Source organism: Phyllostomus discolor, chromosome 10 (assembly GCF_004126475.2).
Source record: "Phyllostomus discolor isolate MPI-MPIP mPhyDis1 chromosome 10, mPhyDis1.pri.v3, whole genome shotgun sequence".
Taxonomy (NCBI): domain Eukaryota; kingdom Metazoa; phylum Chordata; class Mammalia; order Chiroptera; family Phyllostomidae; genus Phyllostomus; species Phyllostomus discolor.
The window spans coordinates 25,608,670-25,630,189 of NC_040912.2; the positions used below are offsets into that span (position 1 = coordinate 25,608,670).

General features: G+C 40.9%; 1 protein-coding gene across 7 annotated transcripts in view; it reads left to right on the top strand.

Moving 5' to 3' along the window:
* Positions 1–7,276: 7,276 nt before the first annotated feature.
* ICA1 (islet cell autoantigen 1) overlaps positions 7,277–21,520 on the top strand; it is a 137,028-nt gene continuing 122,784 nt past the window's right edge. For 5 of the 7 annotated variants that reach the window (XM_036010579.1, XM_028525446.2, XM_036010581.1 and 2 more), the window contains exon 1: positions 7,277–7,475. The gene's annotated coding sequence lies outside the window, so the exon portion shown is untranslated. The remainder of the gene's footprint in view (positions 7,476–21,520) is intronic. The other 2 variants (XM_028525450.2, XM_028525449.2) reach the window with 2 other exon arrangements.

A 21,520-nucleotide genomic window follows, 5' to 3' on the forward strand; every position in this document is an offset into this window, starting at 1 on the left:
TATCTGTTTACTTATTGAAGGACATCTTGGTTGCTCCCAATTCTGGGCGATTGTTAAAAAAGCTGCCATAAATATTTATGTGCAGCTATAAATATTTGTGTGCATGTTTTTGGGTTGACATGCTTTCAACTCACTTGGGTAAATGCCAAGAATTGCAACTGCAGGATCATATAGGAAGAGCTGTATCATTTTGCATTCCCACCAGCAGTAGATGAGAATGCCTTTTGTGCCACATCTTCAGCAGTATTTGGTTTTGTCAATGTTTTGAGCCATTCAAATAGGTGTGCAGTGGTAACTCATTGTTTCAATTTGCAATTCCTTAATATAATATTGGGCACATTTTTATATTATTTCCCATCTGTATATCATCTCTAGTAGGGGGTTTGCCCAGAATTTTGCCTATTTATTAATTAGGTTGTTCATTTTTTGATTGTTGAGTTTTAAGATTTCTTAAAGATGTGTATTTTAGAAAACAAAGATTTCCTAAAGATTATACTTTAGATAAAGTCTTTTATCAGATAAGTTTTTTGAAAGTATTTTCTCCCAGTCTATGGTTTATCTTTTGACAGTGTTTTTTCCAGAGAGAAGTTTTATTTTTAAGTTCCACTATCCATTTTTAATTTCATAGATTAAAATTAAATCTATGTGCCTTTGGTATAGTATCTAAAGAGTCTTCACCGAACCCAAGATTATCTAAATTCTCTCCTATGTTGTCCTCTAAGTTTTGTAGTTTTGTGTTCTACATTTAGGCCTATAATCCACCTTGAGTTAATTTTTGTGGAAGGTATGAGGTCGGCGTCTAGATGCATTTTAGGGTGTGTGAAGGTCCAGCTGCTCCTTCGCCATTTGTTGGAAAACCGATCCTTTCTCCACTGAACTGCCTTAACTTTTTGTGAAAGGCCAGATGATTATCGAATCTCTGCCTCTGGTCCATTGATCTATTTACCTGTTCTTTTGCCAGTACAGCACCATCTTGATTACTATAGCTTGACAGTAATTCTTGAAGTCAGGTCACGCCAGTTATTTGACTCTGTTTCTCTCCTTTAATAATGTGCAGCTATTCTTGTGGCTGAAGTTTTTCACAGTTTGATTAAAACTATAAATCCACAGCTCCAAGTTCAATAACCCTTTCCCCCACCCAAAACTCCAGCAACATGATAATCAAACTTCTTTAAATTAATGATAAGGAGGAAAGAAGTCTTTAAAAAGCAGCCAAGGGTGGAGGGGGAGACACAGAGGACCAAAGATAAGAATGATTTTGAGCCAGGAACAATGCAAGGCAGAAGCAAGGTTGGAATTACATTTTTAAAGTATTGGAAAGAAGTCAACCTAGAGCTCCTTACCAATGAAAAAATATTACAAAACCAAGGTGAAACAGACCTTTTCAGATGTACAAAACTAAAAGGTTTATCACCAACATACCTACATTTCAAGAGTTTTGTCTTACTATCACATCACATGTACTTTTAAAATTGTAGCATTTGTCAAACAGGGGTTTTATCTGCAGACATTAGTTGTTAGAGATTCAAATCCCATGATCGTTTGCATTAATACAAAAAACCATCATGGTCCTGTGACCCAGGGACCGAGAATTATTGTTTTTGAATATAAACATGAGAAATGAAGAGCGTAATTACAATAAAAGCTGGGCTATAATAATACCCAAAGACATAGTGGGTTAAACAACATTGAACTTTATTTCCTTTTCATAAAACAGTACACTCAGGAGAACCAGGCAGCACAGCAGACCAGGTGGTCGGGGATCCAGGCGCCTTGCTACCCTCTAAGTATTGTCTTACCTGCATGCTCAAAGGTGGTCCAACCAGTGGCAAAGGCAGAGGGCAAAGGTGAAGGTGTGTTTCTTTCAAAGGCATGACCCAAAAATTATATGCGTCTCTTCCAGGCACATTCTACTGGCCAGAACCTGGTCACATGGGTATACCTTGCAGCAAAGGAAGTTAGAAAATATAGTCATTTGCTGTGTAACAACGTACTCAGCTGAAATTTATATTACTGTAGGAAAAATGGAGGAAAAGTATTGGGAAGTAATTACCATATTTTGCTGTGTAAAATGCACACATTTTTGCCCCAATTTTTGAGGGAAAAATAAGGATGTGCATTATACATAGGTACTACTAATTCTGTATCTACTTTCTATGATGTATAAATATTGTAAATTTGTTACTGGTACATAAAACTTCTTGTACCTTGTATCTGTTCTTGTTATCTGTGTTTTGTAATTATGTGTTACATAAAATTTCTTATACCATAATATAAGCATTTAAAAATAAATGCTAAAATTCCTTTATGATACAAAAAAAACCCCAAGTGTCTAAATATAAAGAAATAAAAAATTAAAATGAAAGATTTTTCCCCTGAAAGTTTGGGTCAAAAATGTAGGTGCACATTATACATGGCAAAATACAGTAACAGTCTCTGCCAAGGCAAGTAAGTTAAGAAGTTAAAAGTATAAAAAGAAAAGTGCGTCTGACCAGGAATTAGAATATATGGGTTACAGTCCTAATTCAGCCTCCTAAACCAAACGTTTGACCCACACTTCCCCTGAATTACTTTGATTATCTGCACCTGAGTTCTTAGGGCGGCAGAGGTGTGGCAGGGGTTGAGGGGGGGTTGTGGTGGAGACAGAGGCAGAGAGAGACAGAGAGACAGAGAGAGGAAGATCTAGAGAGTTCCATCCAAATCTTTCAGGTAAGTCTAGTTATCTCCTGGACAGTGACCCTTCAAAGGGTCATGAGCCCTATGACTGCCAAGACCGGGACACAGCTACAAACTCTAGGTTAAGGTTTGCCCAAACCCCAGCACAGTTCCTAGTCAGAGCAGGATCATACTAGATGGCAAAAGCTCCAATGGATGATAGTGATGTGGAACTGCATTGTTTATGCAGAAATCCAAGCTGCTTTGGTAATGAAAATAATTACCTTTCTCTTTAGCATAAAATAAGCCTTCTCTCTTCATTGTAGCCTTATTTTTGAAGGGAAAGGAAGTTAATCTTAATTAACAAAACTTAATGCTATTAATTAAACATTTGTTCTATTTTCACATGCTCACACAAATTTGCCTCAAGATATAACTAATTCTGCTGACAGTATAATAGAAGTTTTGTTTTGCTATGTGGAGAGCACAACTGATTACAAGAATTAAACCAAACTTGGTCAAGATACTTAGCCCATGTTCTTGGGTACATCTAACTCCTCTATAAGTATCACACAATACAGGAAATAAGTGGCTTCATTTTGCCAATAACATTTAGCTTAACTTTTCTTTACATTTCTATCATCAATAAAAATCACAGAATTTAACAATAATATTTAAAATAATGTATTCAAAGTTTATTCTTAGAGAGTATCTAATTTTAATCTCCCAGAAACTCTGAAGGAAAAGTGATTTTTTCTTATTAATTAGCTGACCTTTAAAGCGATATACATTTATATTATAGCACTTTTTCTTTTTAGCTTTTAACTTTTAATAGTGATGTGGATTGGTTTAAACACAATGATAATAATAACTGAAGCTCTACATTAGCATCATACTCTAGAAAAGCATGAGTACTGTCAAAGATGAGTCAGAAGATGAAAGGATTTTGGAGCAGTAGGACACTATAAATATGTCTGGATGGCAGAGCACTCATCTGCATCATGGTATCCACTGCCCAAGAGAAAGAAGGGTATTCTGCCTTACTTGCTCATGTTGGGGGAGCACATAAGGAGTATTCAGACCATAAAAATATCTACCAACAGTCCACTAAATGAATTGTATATGTTCATTTAGACATTTATGTATTTATTTACACATATATATACATTTTCTTTTCCTCTCCTGCGCTAAACAATTACTAATCTACTTTCTGTCTCTATAGAATTCCCCATCCTAGACTTTCATGTGAATGGAATCATATAACATATAAACTTTTATGGCTGGCTTCTTTCACTTAACATAATGTTTTCACAGTTCATCTGAGTAACAACATGTACAAGTATTTCATTCTTTGTCACGGCTCAGTAATATTCTACTGTAAAGAGACATACTATATTTTGTTTATGTATTTATCCACTGATGGACGGTTGGATTATTTCCATCTTTTGACCATTCTGAACAATGCTGCTACATGTAAGTTTTTGTGCAGACATAGGTCTTCATTCCTCTTGGGTGTATACCTGGGAGTGGAATTGCTGGGTCATTTGGTAACTCTATGTTCAATCATTGAGGAACTTCCAGGCCATTTTCTAAAATGGCTGTGCCTTTTACATTCCCATCAGCAATGCATGCAGGTTTCTATCTCTCCACATCCTCACCTGGATTTACCCTTAAGCAACATTACTTTGCTCAGAATGGTGGAAAGGAAGAAGAGGGCATACCCTGGAGACTTGGTGGAAGCTGTGCAAGTTCTGGAGCCTACTTTCCGATTTCTTTAATGTTTAATAAAATGAACCTTTATTTCATGTAATCCACTGCTATTCTGGGCATCTGATAATGACAGCCTAATAGATTTCCTAGTATATAAGGTTCTATTAGCACATCTTGAACCTGGGAAGCCATCGAAAAGAATATCATTGAATGACTATGTAAGAATCTTTTTCTTTCAAGTTTTTTTTTTTCATCATTCTGTTCCACTCTGGAAAACACACATTATTTCTTTCTTAATTTCGGATCCCAACATTCAATAGCCATTCTCTTCTTAGAAATGGTTTCAGTTCTCCCTAGCACCTGCGGGTGCTCTGCAAGAATGAAACAACCCCCTGATACCCAGGAATGAATGGAAGTGCTATCGGTGGGGCGATTTTTGAAATGGGAAGAACAGCACTCATTGTGGTTTGGGTAGAATGAGCACAAACTTAGTATTTTCTCCCTCAAATATTATCCTAAATTTTAGGACAGCATTAATAACGATGAAAAGTCATTTAAAGCTCTGTCTTAAACTCTCTGGGAGCCTCAGGAATTTCAGCGCCATGCTGACCAGATAGTGTTTGTGTCCCACAACCGTTCACTTTTAGACACGGTTTTGGAGCCACTTTCAGCCTCTATGACGGGTTGTTAGAGCCCACAGCCCCAGCTTTCACCTCAATCTTTGGAAAAGTAAAAGGAAACCTGAGTCATTAGTTATATAAATCAGCGGTTTTGTCCACTTGCCCCAATGCTTGTGCTCCACTGATCCGTATTTTGTGAACAAACACGTAACCTGCCATTCTGGCTCCGGTAATGAATATAAATATCTACCACAACGTCTGTCTTTCTTTTCTATTTCTCTCTTTTTTAAAAAAATTTTATTTTAATCATTGTTCAAGTACAGTTTTCTGTATTTTACTCCCATCCCAGCCCATCCCCCCACCCCCCTTAGTTTTTGTCCACGTGTCCTTTATACTTGTTCCATTCTCCCCTGAAATTCCCTCCCCTCTCCCCTCTGGTCACTGTCAGCCTGTTCTCTATGTCTTTCATAAATAGGTTTCTAATGCTTTTTCCTGAAACTAGTACATCACCACTGGTGGAAAGGAAGACATGACAGAGTCAAGAAATTTTGTGATTGATTTCTCTCTCAATGTTTTAATTAACTGACCTGATACATTCAACCAACACTTGTTGAGGACCTACTGTGTTAGAAATAGCACTTCATTCTGTTTATAAAAAATCTCATTTTTTTCAAACTCATATATTTTATGCATAAGTTAATGGTTCTTGGAATCAAATATTTAAAAACAAATATCTTAATCATCTTTCTGGTACAAGGAAAGATGAAATTTTCTTTCTTTTTTCTTTCATGTTAGGTGTTTTGCTCCTCCCCCACCCCCACACACCTTTTCCTTCTTAAAACAGGAAAATCATTTAGCTTGTGTTGTTAATAGGTCAGTTTGAATGAGCCTTATAAAAGCCAGATATAGGAGCAATGTTTTTCTCTCCCAAAATTTCTCCCGAATCTCAGGTTTTCAGTAATTTGCTATTTTTATACCATTTCATTATTTATTTATAAACATTTATTAAGGACTTTGCTCTGCTACTTATTTTGTGCCATTCTGAGACAGGCTCAAGCCTATCAATGATTAACAGAATCCCCAAAGAATATATCCAAAGAATAATGTCAACTTTAAAGGTTACGTACATTTCTGGAGCTGCACTATCTTACTACTTTTCTATTAAAATGACAACATCTTCTCCTATACAATTTCGCTATCCATTTTGGTCAGCCATATTTCTATCTTGAGATTAGCTAAATCTCTTGGTTCAGACAATCCTGAATTCAAATTTCTCCTCGGTATCCTGTTAGCTGAACGCCTTTCTGGCACTCTGGGCAGTGTTTTCATTTGTGAAACAGGAATAACCATTTCATCTACACTGTTGGGTTGCTGCAAAAACTACATGGAAAGCATATAGCACATATGCTGGGCACAGAAGGAGCTGCCCATTCACGTCAGCTGCGGATTTCAGATGTTTGCATCTTTATTCAACAACCGTCTTTCCTTCCATCCTGTTCAATTGTTTCAATCAGTGACTACTCAATAAACTTGTTAACAAGTGTATACCATAACCAGGGATTGAGTCATAGCACATTGGGATTGCTTTTCAGTAGAGATAATTTTGGGAATTACCTATTCCAGCACTGTTCTTCACGTGATCACTACCGGGTAGTCTAAACACATGGTTTGAATTTTTTTTCCTGATGACAAAGGATAAGAGAAGGTGAAATTATTATAAACATCAACAACTCAAGTATAAAATATGTGACTATGTGAGAATGAAAAAATTATATACATACAACTCCCCACGCCCCAGCCCCCACACAGCCTTTTTCCTTCAAGCCCAAACTTGATTCACAGGTACAGGCCTCTGTAACTTTTCTTGGCACCGAAGTCATGGAATCTCCTGTTCCCTAAAGCCACAAAAACCTATAGTGGAAGCAGGTAGCTTGCCCTACACAGGGCACAGTGGGAAGGAACCCTTTGCTACGGCTCCCACCTGTCGGCCAGGTCATTGTGACGCAAAAGCTATGGATACGTGGAACACCCGCGGGAGAGCAGGGGCGGGGTCTCCGGGGCGGCTGATCCGAGCAGGGGATTCCCCAGGAAGTGGGAGTGGATGAAAGACCCCAGGGAGTTGAGAGAGGGAGACTCACTCGCCCCATCCCGGACCCGCCAGAAACAAAGTGAGGCTATAGCCCCCTCCATCATCCTGATCCCAAGGTTCTGCTGGGAGGGTTCTCGAAAAGGGAGAGGTAGGGAGAGAGGGCGGTGGCGGTGGCGGTGCCCCGACTGCCGGTGCCCGCTCGCCCCCGCCGCTGCGCTGCGCTGGGGCGCGCGCGGGATCCGCGGGTTGCTATTCCGGCTGGCGGCCGCCACCGCAGGAAGGACCGGTTCCTGCGCTCCCCCGCCCCTTTCCCTTGCCTTCTGCTGACGCTGACGTCGGTTGAGGGAGCTGGAGAGACGCTCCGACTGCCGCCGGGAGGCTCCTAGGGGCCGGGGCCCGAGGTACCTGCCCTCCGGGGCCGGGGTGGGGGTGCACCGGGCGGGCTGCAGGCTGTTACGGGAATCGCCCCGCAGCCAGGGCGATCGGGGCGCCAGCCTGGGACTGCCAATTCGGCGGCGGGTGACAGGCAGGTCGCCTTCTCCTGCTGCTCATCCCCAAGCGGGAACCTCTGAAGCCCCTTACCCTCCCCCCGCCTGCTCCCTCGGGCCTGGGAAGGTCTGGCAGACGCGCGCGCCAAGAGAGCGTGCGTCAGTCCTAGGGGAGCCGGAGGAAAGCGTTGGGGGCTCTGCCCCCATCTCTCCCCAGCGCCCAAGCACCCCAACTCATGCCAGCCCACATCACCCTCTCACGCCTAGCCCCGCAGCGGCTCCGGCCCCAGGACCTCAAGGTCCTTGAGACTGGGGCTGACTTGTTGACAAGTTCACCTGCCGCGGAGCGTGGTGTTTGCCTTTGCTCTTCACCCCATTGCCCATCCTTGGCGGAGGTGGCAGGGAGCAGATGGGTACCTCTTTATAGCCACTAGTGCCGAGAGGCCCGAGCTTGGTTCCCTAGGAGGGAGGTGGTCACTAGCCTCGGACCCGACTGGAGCAAGAGACCCTAAGCAGGCCAGATCTCTGCAAACCCTGACGCGCCCGTTTCCTTTGGGTGTTGCTGACGCCTCCTTTCCTGACCCGGGGCTATTGCAGCTCCTGCTTCCTCTAGAAACGAGCACATCCTGTTATTATGCCTGCTGTTATCCAGAACGACTCCGCATTAATCTTTCACACCGTCTTTTACCTGGAGTGCTCCCTAGGCCCCTCGGCTTTTCTCGCGGGGGGCGGGAGGGGGTGCGGAGGGCGGAGAATGGAGGGTCTTAAAAGTACTGCGCCTTTCACTAGCGTTAACTGCCTGGTTGGGGAGAGTCCTAGTTTAGAAAGAGAATCAGGTTTCCCTGTGTTTAGATAGCATGAAAAATCAGCATTAGAAAGGGTGCTGGGTGGCAGCCTTAGTAACTGAGATCTGGTAACTTTATAGAAATGATCAGGGCCTGGGAAAATACAGCACCAGCTGGTTTGAGAATGATATTGAATGTAGGAAGCTAGGTACATAGGGCATTAGCCATTGAGGCTCTATAAATTATGACTCACTGCAAACATGTTCGTGTCCAAACATTTCAGTGAAGGGTGTCCAGAGAAACCTCATATTGGTTCCTGTCGACATTTGGTTTAGATTTCCTGAGGTCGAAACTGTTCCTGGGGGCTGGGAAGTGAAATGGGGAATGCTTATTGGTTTGAAATCAATGCTCCAGACTTAGTTTCTTACCTTCTTACCTTCTGTTTAAAATACCCACATTTTTTAAACATGCTTTTAAGTGGGTTTTTGAACAAGTTTCTCTTTAGGTTTTAGTTATGAAACATCGTGTGTAGAGTAAACCATAAGGACAAAATCCATTTGTATTCCTTAATAATTCCATTGTCACTGGTTTTAGACCATCATATGCCTATATATTTAATTGCAGGAGATATGACTTTCTAAATATATCTCGTTTTGTATTGTATAGGTAAATAGTTGTACTACGTATATTAAAGATAAAAGATCTTTAGAAAATGACGGTGAAGCTATTGAGTATGAATTATAATAGTGAAGAAACCTGAGGCTAAAAACCCGGCCTGTGGATACTTCACCCACAGGTCATTAAATGCTGAAGACATCCAATGGGAAATGCCTGGACGGTTCATTTTATAGTTGTCTCTGCCTCATGGGGTACACCTGAGTGTCTAGCTGACCGCTTTCTCTGAGCATCTTTATCTTGCTCTGAGCATTTCTCCCTACATGTCAGCTGTGTGAAAAATACAGAACATTTTGTCACCCAAGAGAAAACCTTAAATATTGCTGTATCTCCACACATTTGACTAAACAGCACATGTTTTCAGGTGCAGGCAGTGCTATCAGAGACAGGGAGGTGTGGCCACTGTGCAATGAATGGCAGGGCATGAACTCTAAGGTTACAGACCCCTCATGCAGGAGAAGGCGGGTGTGTTAATAGATCACATGGATCAGGGAGAGTTTTTCTTCTTTACAGTTGAGCTTCATAGCTATAAGCCCTGGTAGCAATATGTAGGACCAGTGCACTGGTCATGAGGGTAATTTTTACTCCATCTGCATGGTCAGATTTATGGGATCCATGGCCCCATTTGCAATCTGCATTTTTTTATTCATTAGATAACATAGGTCACTAATTAATTAACTTCATTCCCAACCTCACCCATCCCTAGGATCTGCCTCAACAGAGCTTTACCCTCAAAGACTGATACAGGATAAACATTTCCCCCAATGAACTCCTCCACCCCCCCCCATACACAATCACATTTATTGGCATGGAGGATGTGCAGCGGGTACACAGGCCATGGATCCCAATGGAGCAGGGTTGGAAGCCCAGCTGCAACAGCTAACCCGCCATGTGCCCTTAAGCAAGTTGCTTAAGCTCTCTACACCATCCTTTCCATACCTACAGAACAAGAATATACCCCCTGTAGAGTTCTGGTTGGGAGGAGAGATAGTATATGTTGACCTTTAACAAATAGCCAGCTCTTTCTCCAGAAAAAAACCCATTTACTCATGAACAGCAAAGAATTGCAATTCAGAACATGTAGTCTAATGGCAAACCACTTGTTAGTCCAGAGAAACAGAGGAGAGGAATACTCTCCTTTATAGACTTGGAGGAAATTGAAAGTTGGAAGGATAGTGACTTTTCATTGGCTGAGTTATGGCAGTCTCCCATTGGCTGAACTGTTATTGGGCAAGGAAGACTCTTTTTCTTCTGCTGCTGAGGTAATAAACTAGTATCACCTCCTATCAGAGATGCAAGGCATGTCTCCTTCTATTGGGGTCAGTGGGGTTCTTGAGTGACATCTGTGAGAGTTTTCTAAATGAGGTTTCTGTTTATTTTTACACACAAAGAAAATGCTTTGCACAGTAACTAGGACTCAAGTAGTAGCAGTAAAGTATTCTTTCACATGCTAAACATAGGTGCTGTTTGTATCTGAAAGGATGCTGCTCCTTTTCCCCTAGTGAGAGGGCAGGTATTCCAATTGGGTTTTCAGTAGTTAGGTGCTTTTGTACCAATATTGAGAGTCTGGGCTTTCTAGAATACTTCAGAAGATGGGGGATGCAGTCTGTGGTCCAGAAACGAAGCAAAGCTCATTTGTTCCCATGGGGAAAGATCTTCCACATCCCTGCCACTCAGGTGTGACCTGTAGACCAACAACAGCGGCTTCCCCTTGGAGCTTGCTAGACCTGCAGAATCTCAACCTGCCCCACAGGCTCACTGAATTTGAATCTGCATTTTAACAAGATCCCAGAGTGAGTCATGTGTACATTAAAGTTTGAGGAGCATTGTCCTGACCTGGCATTTACCAAACTTTCCTGTCCAATGGAATGAATCATTTGGGGGCTTGTTAAATGTGGTTTCCCAGCCTGGCTTCTCCCATCTCCTGTTAACACCTCAGGTGCCCCTGACATCCAGGGCCCTTCCATGTTCTTCGGGAAACACTGCACCAAACTATCTATCCAACAAGGCACTCTAAAATGGGCCAGTGCCCTCTTTCCTTGACAAAGGTGCATATTAAGCCCTCTTAAGGTAGGTAGGTATTACAATCGCTATCTGATAAAAAAAGTTAAGACTACCTCCCTGCCATCCTGGATAATGCATGTGGTAGAAGTACCTTGAACCTCCATAAATCCTAGTTAACCCTGCATTCTCCACTTTAGCATCCAAATATATGCACTCTCTGTGTGTGTGTAAATCATTTTAAATATTAATGAATCTCTCCAGGACAGGGATGACTGTACATAATAGGGTATTTAATGCATGCTTTTAAGCTTCCTTCTGTGTGGCTGTAGACCAGTTCCTTAGAATAACTGATTGTCAGCTTCATCCATAAAATGAGAGTGATGTCTCCTTGGTAGTGTTGTCAGGCTAAGCGTAAGGTGCACAAAGGACACAGCTCAGTGTCTGAAAGTGTTAGTTCTTCAACTAATGGCAACTATTTGGCCCAATGAAAACCTAGTGAGAGAGAACGAGTTCATGGAAATCTGAGGAAATGGCATTGCTCATGATAAGAAATCTCTTCTGCTAAGTCAGAGGACATCATTCACCAGGACTTTGACCAAATCAGACAAGTGAGGTCACTGCTGAGTTTTCAGCAAGCATTGCTGGGTCTGTGCCGTGTGCCACGCACTGGGCTGGTACTGGGAATCCCAAGATAAGACCCCGACCCTACCCTGCTCAGGAGGAGCCTAGAGCCTGGTAAGGGAGAAATAGAGAAGTCAGCTGACAATCATGTTTAGCAAAAACATGGAAGGATGAAGCCCAGGCCTGCCAGCCAGGTGGGAGAGAGAAAAGAGAAAACCTGAGAAGGTTCGTGGAAGAGGGGATCATTGAGCTGAGCCTTAAAGGACCAATAGGAATTTGGCAGGTGAAAAGGGTTGGGAATGGAGAGGAAGAGTTCCCAACACAGCATCCAGAAGCACAAAGGGAAAGAATACTGGGAAGTAGTCCTCATGTGCATGTGTGTCTCTTATTAGTTGACTGACCTTGGACAAGTTTATCATCTGTGACTTGAGATTCTAAGTGTGATAATCAGGGTAAGCACAAGATTGATTTCAATTATTTGCTGAATAGTTGTAGTGGTGGTGGTGGTGGAGGTCTTAGTGGAAAATACGGGACCAGAATTGTCATTAGAATTTGAGAAATTAAAGAGGTCAATTTTAGAATACATGTAACAGAAAATATATACAATTTTAAAAAAGAGACTGAAAAATACAACAGAATGCAATACGATACGGTGTGGTGGGAAACGGGGTGTATGTGCTCAGTGATGGACCGCTGATTATATCGACAATGGTGCATCGTTAACCCTGAGGCTCTAGGTGCAGTGTGGAAAGGCCCTCTCAGTCTAGGTGGTGAGAGTACTTGCACAAGGAGTGACTGTAAAGTATTGCAGCTACTTTCCCAGAGCACACATTAAAAATCTCTTCCATTACTTACCATCATCTCTCACATCCTATTCTCTGTTCCCAGAATAGGGCATGGACACCAATACCCGAAACCTAAAGGTACTTAGGGGAAATCTAGCCTTCTCTGCATGTTTCTGGGGAAGTGCATCCGAAGCCAGAGTCCAAGGAGCTAATTGTGATAAATGGCCCCCCTCTCCTTATTGGGAGGAACCCCAATAGCCACCAGGAGTCCATCAGCAAGGTTTTGCTGTGTGCAAGAACCATTGCAGTAATGGATTTGGGGCTAACACAGGGCCCAAGCCTATGATTAGGAGTGTTTTTTTTTTATTTTTATTTTTTTTATTTTAGAAATAGAGCCCATTATCCATCTCTTTCATCCAGTGGTAGAAAAGAGTGGTTAAAAACAGAAACTCAGGAGTCGAAAGCAGATCTGAATTTACTGGTTGTTGACTATGGCCAAACTACTTCATCTTTCTAAGATTTTCTTTTCCTTTTTTGTAATAACTTTATTTTTCAATTACAGTTTCCATTCAGTATCATTTTGTATTGATTTCAGGTGTGCAGCATAGGGGTTAAACAACCATATACTCTACAAAGCTTCCCCCTCTCACTTCAAGTACCCATCTAGTACCATACATACTTACTACAATACTACTGACTTTTCTTCCTATACTGTATAGCTTACAACCAGATGACCTTTTTTTGTGACTACCAATGTGCATTTCTTAATTCCTTCACCTTTTCAACTTTTTTTCACACTTGCAAAAGGGGGTCTAGCCCCTTCCTTGTGGTGGCATCGGCATGAGATGATGGGGTTAAGACTTCACACATATGAAGTGCTCTGTAAATGGGAGCACATAATTCCTGCCCTTTGTCCATTACATATTTATGAGAGGCCTGCTGTGTCAGGTACTTGCTTGGTGTAAGGAGGTGAAGATGAACCAGTGAGAGTCCCTGTCTTCAGGGGACTTGCAGTCTGGTGCAGGAGACGAAGATGTAATTAGCTCATTGCAGGAGAGTAACAGGAATGCAGGGTATCACCAACACAGGGCAGTTAATTCTTCAGTGATGAGGGCAGGAGTGGAAGGCCCCTGAGGGATGGCAGGGTGGATGTTGGGTGGGGGAAGGCTTCATGGAGGAGGTGACATTTGAGGACAGTCTTGCAGTAAGGTGTAAGTTGGCCAGCTGGATAAAAGAGGGGAAGGCATTTCAAGTGGAAGGAAACTTTGCAAGTGGCATGGTATATAAAAGAAGGCTCTAGCATTCTGAAATGACCAGAGGAATAGTTCTGTGTGAGGGATAGCAACATATTTTTGGAAAGGGAGCCAGAATGTGAAGAGGCTTGGGTTTTTTGCTAAGAAGTTTGGAATTTTCTCTGGTGGGAGGGTGGTATAATTAGATTTGCATATTATAGTAATAGCTAAGGCTGTGGTGTAAAAGATTGGAGTAGGCAGATACAGGGATAATGTTACCTCTGAAGGCCTAGACCAAGTCCTGGTTGTGAATATAGAAAGGAGAGGATGTAGCTAATAACTTTTTAGGAGGTAGAAGGGGGAGAACTTGGAGACTGGCTGCAAAGATGAGAGAAAAGTCAAGTTTTCAACTTGGGCCACTCAGTGGGTTTCATGCTGGTAATTAACATAGGGACCACAGGAAGAAGATCAATGTGGGGGTAGAGATAGAGGGAGGTAAGTGTAGTTTTACATGTGCTGAATTTGAAATACCTATGGGATATCCAGGTGAAGATTACAGCAAGGAAATGGAAATTTTATACCCTTCTCCAGAGCATCAGATCCACCTTCCCACCTCCCTACTGTAATCTCTGGGGAGGTGTTTAATTCTGGAAGTCATTGGCATCCAGCTGTTGGTTGAAGCCACGGAAGTGGCTTAAATCACCTAGAGAGAGCTAGTAAAGTGTAATAGAAGACAATCACGTTTGGAACCTTATAGATCACTGATATTTGAGAGGTGGGTACAGAGGAAGAGGAGCTGACAAAGAAAATAGAAAAGCCAGCAAGAGTGTAGACAGTGTTTCCTGAGAAATCAAGGAAGGGAAGCTCAGTTAGAGGTCGGGTGAGCTGAGCACTTGAGTTGGGCGCAGACTGAGAAACTTTCTCTGGTATGGTGGGGAAAGGAACCAGGCCATGTGGGCTCAGAACTCTGCAGAGTGAGGATATAGATGGCAACTGGAGGAAGGAAGCAGTAGAAGAACGTGGGTTCAGGGCAGAAAGGGAGGTTGGTTAACTTGAAAGAGAAGGGATGATAGATGGACTGAAGGTTGACAGGGGCAGGGTGGTGAGGTCTATCCTTTGTGGAGAGAAAGAAAGAAGTGAACAGCAGCGGGTATAGTCATGGTGCTGGAATGTACCAAAGAAGTGGGCAGTGGTGCACGAGGAGCGGAAGCTGTGAGGGAAGGTGCCCAGTGCAATGCCAATGGTCATCATTTCCTGAAGGGCACAGGGAGGGAGACTGGTCATCATCACCCTGGGGAGTTTTCTTCCACAGGTTTGTTCCTTGGTGTTGCCATGGCATCTTTGCAAAGTGGGTAAACTTTGCCGAGGTGCCAAACCACTCCCCGCTTCTGCTTCCTGCTTCTCTCTGCACTCTGGGCCCGGAGCTCTGTGCCTTTGAGCCACTTCCTACTTGTTCTGTGTGCCTGCCAGGTGTACTCCCAATGGCCCTGTCTTTCCCGATCCCCATCAAAAAGAACAGTCTTCTGCCCTATTCACTGCAGCAGGCTGCTATTTAATCCCGTAAGATTCTTTCCTAGGAAAGTAGAGAGAACCTGGAAAAGGGATCTTTTATGAGTTCTCACGTGACACTAACTGATGACCCAGTAGCGATAGACAAGGTGGCTTTGTCAGTGGAGTACAGGAAAATACGGTGCTTTCTCTTGTTGCCTGCTTCCCTCTGCCGCTTTTATTCTAACATCCTCCTTTTGCTTCTCCCTCCCAAGCCTTGGCTGCCTTCATCCCTTGCTTTTAAGCCAGCCCAAACTCAAACATGATTTAGTGACTACAACTTTACCAAGGAAGTCCTTAAGTCCACACCATTTCCAGAGCGAGGAGCTGTGTACAACACAGACATTTGGTAAACCTCATATTGGTGCCTGTGTGCTTCAGGAATTTAATACCAATGAAAAAGGCTGACTATGTGCCTTTGGAAATTTTCTTCAGTCCCAGGCCTCAGTTCCCTGCTCTTTGAAAAGAGATTAGACTAAATGATCTATAAATTCTCTCCAAGCCCTGAGTGATCCTGTGGAGGCATAAAGAAATCACTTGATCATCTCATTAAGATGCTTTATTATGAATTTAATCTTAAAGAAGAACCTCATAAATGTTAGTGTCTCCCTAGTTGGTCTGATTGTTGACATTATGCTAATGTGTAATCTCTTGGAGTTGTAGTCACTGTATTCATGTACTTTTCTTCCGTCACACCTGTAATATTATTAACCATTTATTTCTGTATATTTCCATAAAATTATATAATACAATTTATATATTTTGTATTTGTAGGTATATATATATTTCTATTGAAATTACTGGGGTGACCTTGGTTAATAAAATTATGTTGGTTTCAGATGTACAGTTCTGAAATACATCATCTGCATAGTGTATTGTGTGTTCACCACCCCAAGTCAAGTCTCCTTCCATCACCATTTATCTCCTCTTCAACCTCTTCTACCTCCCCCCACCCTCCCCTTTCCTCTGGTAATCATCATACTGTTTGTGTCTATGAGTTTTTCGTTTAATTTTAAATTTGTCTTTAATTTTTTTTTTGTTTAATCCATCACCTTTTTCACACAACCCCACAACCGTCTCCCCTCTGACAGCTTTCAGTCTGTTCTCTGTATCTGTGAATCTGTTTTGTTAGTTTATTAAGTTCATTAGATTCCACAGGTAAGTGACATCATATGGTAATGGTCTTTCTCTAACTGGCTTATTTCACTTAGCATAATACGCTCCAGGCCCATCCATGCTGTCACAAAAAGTAAAATTTCCTTCTTTTTTATGACCAGATAGTATTCTAGTACGTAAATGTACCACAGCTTTTTTTATCTACTCATCTACTGATGGACACTTGGGCTGCTTCCAAATCTTGGCTATTATAAATAATGCTGCAATGAACATAGGGATGCATATATTTTTTTGAATCAGTGTTTTGGGTTTCTTCACTTATATTCCCAGAAGTGGAATTGCTAGGTCATAAGGCAGCTCCATTTTTCACTTTTTGAGGTATTTCCATACTGCTTTCCACAGTGGCTGTACCAGTCTGCATTCCCACCAACAGTGCATGAGGGTTCCCTTTTCTCTACATCCTCTCCAACACTTGTTTGTTGATTTGTTTATGATGGCCATTCTCACTGGTGTGAAGTTGTATCTCATTGTGGTTTTAATTTGCATCTCTCTGATGGCTAGTGATGCTGATACAGAGACATCTTTTCATATATCTCTGGGCCCTTTGTTTGTCATCCTTGGAGAACTATTTGTTCAAGTTTTTTGTCCATTTCTTAATTGGATTGTTTTTTGGTGTTGAGTTTTATAAGTTCTTTAAATTTTGAATATTAACTCCTTATCAGATGTATCACTGATAAATGTTTTCCCATCAAATGTGTTGTCTTTTCATTTTGTTGATGATTTCCTCTGCTGTGCAGAAAATTTTTAAGTAGATGTAGTCTGATTTAGTTTTTTCTTGTTTCTCTGCCTCAGGAGATATATCAGAAAAAAATATTTCTATGAGCAATACCTGAGATTTTACTACCTATGTTTTCTTACAGGATTTTAATCATTTTAAGTCTAACATTTAAGTCTTTGATCCATTTTGAGTTTATTCTTGTGTATGGTATAAGAAGGTGGTCTAGCTTTATTTTTTTCATGTTCCAGTATCTGTTCAATTTTCCCAACACTATTGAATAGACTATCTTTACCCCATTGTATGTTCTTGCCTACTGTGCCAAATATTAATTAGCCATAAAGGCATGGATTTATTTCTGGACTTTATATTCTGTTCCATTGATCTATGTGTCTCTTTTTATGCCAGGACCATGTTGTTTTGATTACTATGGCCTTGTAGTATAGTTTGATTTCAGGTAGTGTGATTCCTCCAACTTTGTTCTTCTTTTTCAAGATTGCTTTAACTATTTGGGATCTTTTATGGTTCCATATAAATTTTTGGAATATTTGTTCCAGTTCTGTGAAATATGCCATTGTTATCCTTATAGGAATTGTGTTAAATCTATAGATTGCTTTGGGTAATGTGGACATCTTAGTGATGTTAATTCTTTCTAACATGAACACGTTATATGTTTCCATTTATTTGTACCTTCCTAAATTTCTTTTCTCAGTGTCTTATTATTTTAGGAGTACTGGTCTTTTACATCCTTGGTTAAATTTATTTCTAGGTATTTTATTTTATTTTAATTTTTGATGCAATTGTGAATGGGATTATTTTTTTATTTTTTAAAATATATTTTATTGACTGTATTATTACAGTTATCCCAATTATTCCCCCTTTGCTTCCCTCCATCCAGTACCCCTGTTCCCTCCAGCAATCCCCCCCACCCCCACCTTAGTTCATGCCCATGGGTTGTGCATATAAGTTCTTTGGCTTCTCCACTTCCTATACTATTCTTAACATCACCCTGTCTATTTTGTACTTTCCAATTATGCTTTTTAATCTCTGCACCTTTTCCCCCATTCCCTTCCCAGCTGATAAGCTTCCAAGCGATCTCCATATTTATGATTCTGTTCCTGTTCTGGTTGTTTATTAGTTTGTGTTTTTAGGTTCAGTTATTGATAGTTGTGAATTTGTTGCCATTAATGTTCATAGTTTTGATCTTCTTTTTTCTTAAATAAGTCCCTTTAATGATGAACTCCTTTAGCTTTACCTTGTCTGGGAACTTTTTAGTTTGATGTAGTCTGATTTAGTTTTTTCTTGTTTCTTTGCCTCAGGAGATATATCAGGAGATATGTTCATAGTTGGGGAAGCTCTTTATCTGCCCTTCCATTCTAAATGATAGCTTTGCTGGATAGAGTGATCTAGGTTGTAGGTCCTCGCTTTTCATCACTTTTAATACTTCCTGCTAGTCCCTTCTTGCCTGCAAAGTCTCTTTTGAGAAATCAGCTGATAGTCTTATGGGAACTCTTTTGCAGATAACTCTCTTCCTTTCTCTTGCTGCATTTCAGATTCTCTCTTTATCTTTACCTCTTTCATTTTGATTATGATGTGTCTTGGTGTGGTCCTCTTTGGGACTAACTTGTTTGGGACTCTTTGTATGTCTATTTCCTTCACCAAATTAGGGAAGTTTTCTTTCACTATTTTTTCAAGTATTTTTTTAACTTCATTTTAATTGTTCATGTACAGTTTTCTGTCTTTTACTAAGTATTCAATTGCTTGCTCTTCCTTTTTTCCTTCTCAGCATCTAATGATTCAGATGTTGGTACATTTGGAGATGTCCCAGAGGTTTCTTATTCTCTCCTCACTTTTTTTTTTAATTCTTGTTTCTTCTTGCTGTCTGGTTGAATACTTATTTCCTCCTTATGTTCCAAATCATTGATTTGAATCCCAGCCTCCTCCCCTTCACTGTTGGTTCTCTGTGGATTTTCCTTTATTTCACTCAGTATAACCTTCATTTCTTCCTTTATGTTGTTGCTGTACCTAATGAGGTTTTTTTTAAGATTTTTATTTTTATTTATTTATTTTTAGAGAAGGAAGAGAGGGAGAAAGAGAGAGAGAGAGAGAGAGAGAGAGAGAGAGAGAGAGAGACATCAATGTGCGGTTGCTGGAGGCCACGGCCTGCAACCCAGGCATGTGCCCTGACTGGGAATCAAACCTACGATGCTTTGGTTCGCAGCCCGCACTCAATCCGTTGAGCTACACCAGCCAGGGCCCTAATGAGTTTTTTGAGCGTCCTGATCACCAGTGTTTTGAACTCTGCATCTGACAGATTGGTTATCTCCATTTTGTTTAGATCTTTTTCTGAAGTTTTGTTCTGTTCTTTTATTTGGGCCATATTTCTTTATCTTCTCAATTTGGCAGCCTCTCTGTGTTTGTTTCTGTGTATTAGGTAGAGCTGCTTTGACTCCCTGTCTTAGTAGTGTGGCCTAATGTAGAAAAGGCACCTGTAAATTGTGTGGAGCAGAACCTAGGTTGCTAGGACAGGGCAACCTGCTTTACTGCTTTGGTGCTCTGTGTGGGGAGAAGGCTTAGAGAGGGGACAGTGCTGTTGCCTGGCTTCTGGAGGTTTGCCCAGTCACTTTGCCCACTCCCCATATGTTACTGGTGGCCTTCTAGCTATTGTCCTGGGGGTGAATCCCAGAGTGACTGAGTTTGCATATATTCTAAGACTGCATGGGCCCTTTAAGCAGAGTTTTCTGAAAATGTGGCTGTTTCTTCTGCTGCCTCAACCCCCACTTATTTTTATAGCCAGAAGTTATGGGGGTTTGTCTTCTGGGTGCTGGAATCTTGGGCTGTGTCATCTGGCCTGGGGCTGGGATTGCTTGCTCTCAAGGTATCCCTCCAGATTTTTATCCACAACACGTGAATGTGGGGCCACCCTTCCCCCACTGCCTCTCTGCACCACAGTGCATCTCCTCACCTCTCTGCCCTTCTTCATGTCTTCACCCCTCCTACAAATCTGGATGAATGCAGTTTCTTTAAATCCTTGGTTGTCTGGATTTTCTCACAGTTCTGGGCATTACTTCTTTTAAGATTTAGTTGTAATTCTCTCTGTGGTTGAGCAAGGAGGTGAGCATGTCTACCTATGCCTCCATTTTGATCAGATGTGTGGGTCAGGATTATTTTCTTAGTTTCCCTTTGAGATAGTTCATTATTAGAGTATCAAAATGCAACTTGTTTCTGGGTATTTATTTTGTATCCTGTTACTTCACTGAATTCATTTATGTGTTCTAATAGTTTTTTTTACAGAATCTTTAGAGTTGTCTATATACAGTTTCATGTCATCTGCAAGTAATGACAGTTTTACTTCCTTCTTTCCCATTTGGATGCCTTTATTTCTTCTTTTTATCTGATTGATATCTCTTGGACTTCCAGTACCATGTTGATAAGAGTGATGAAAACAGATATCCCTGTCTTATTCCTACTCTTAAGGGCAACCCTTGTAGTTTTTGCCCATTGAATATAATGTTGACTACACATTTGTCATGTATGGCCTTTATTGCATTCAGGTATGTTCCCTCTATTTCTACTTTGGTGAGAGTTTTTATCATAAATGGGTGCTGGATTTTATCAAATGTTTTTTCTGCATCTGTTGACATGATCATATGGTTTTTATCCTTCATTTATCTACATGGTATATAACATTTATTAGGTTGTGCACATTGTACTAACCGTCCATCTCTGGAATAAATTCCACTTGAACATGGTGTATGATCTTTTTGAGGTATTGCTGTATTTGGTTTGCTAATATTTTGTGAAGATTTTAGCATCTTTGATCTCATTAACCATTCACTGTTTCTAACATGTTATTTAGCTTCCATGTCTCATGAAAATTGGCCTATAATTTTCTTTTTTGTAGTGCCTTTATCTGAATTTGGAATTAGGGTAATGCTGGCCTCATAAAATGAGCTTGAGAGTTTTCCCTCCTCTTGAATTTTTTATAATCATTTGAGAAGCATAGGTGTTAGTTCTTTCATTTTTTGGTAAAATTCACCTGAGACTCCATCCAGTCCAGTACTTTTGTTTGTTGGGAGTTTTTTTATTAGTGCTTCAATTTCACTAGTAGTATTCAGTCTATTCAGATTATATGATTTTTCCAGACTCACTTTTGGAAGACTGTATGTTTCTCAGAGTTTATCCATTTCATCCAGATTGTCCAATTTATTGGCATTTAGTCATTCATAACATTTTTTCACAATGCTTTGTATTTCTTTGGTGTCAGTTGTTACTTCTCCTCTTTCATTTCAGATTTTATTTATTTGGGTCCTCTCTCTTATTTCCTTGATGAGTCCATATAAGGGTTTATCAATCTCATTGATCTTTTCAAAGACTCAGTTCTTGGTTTTATTGATCTTTGTATATTTTTTTAGAC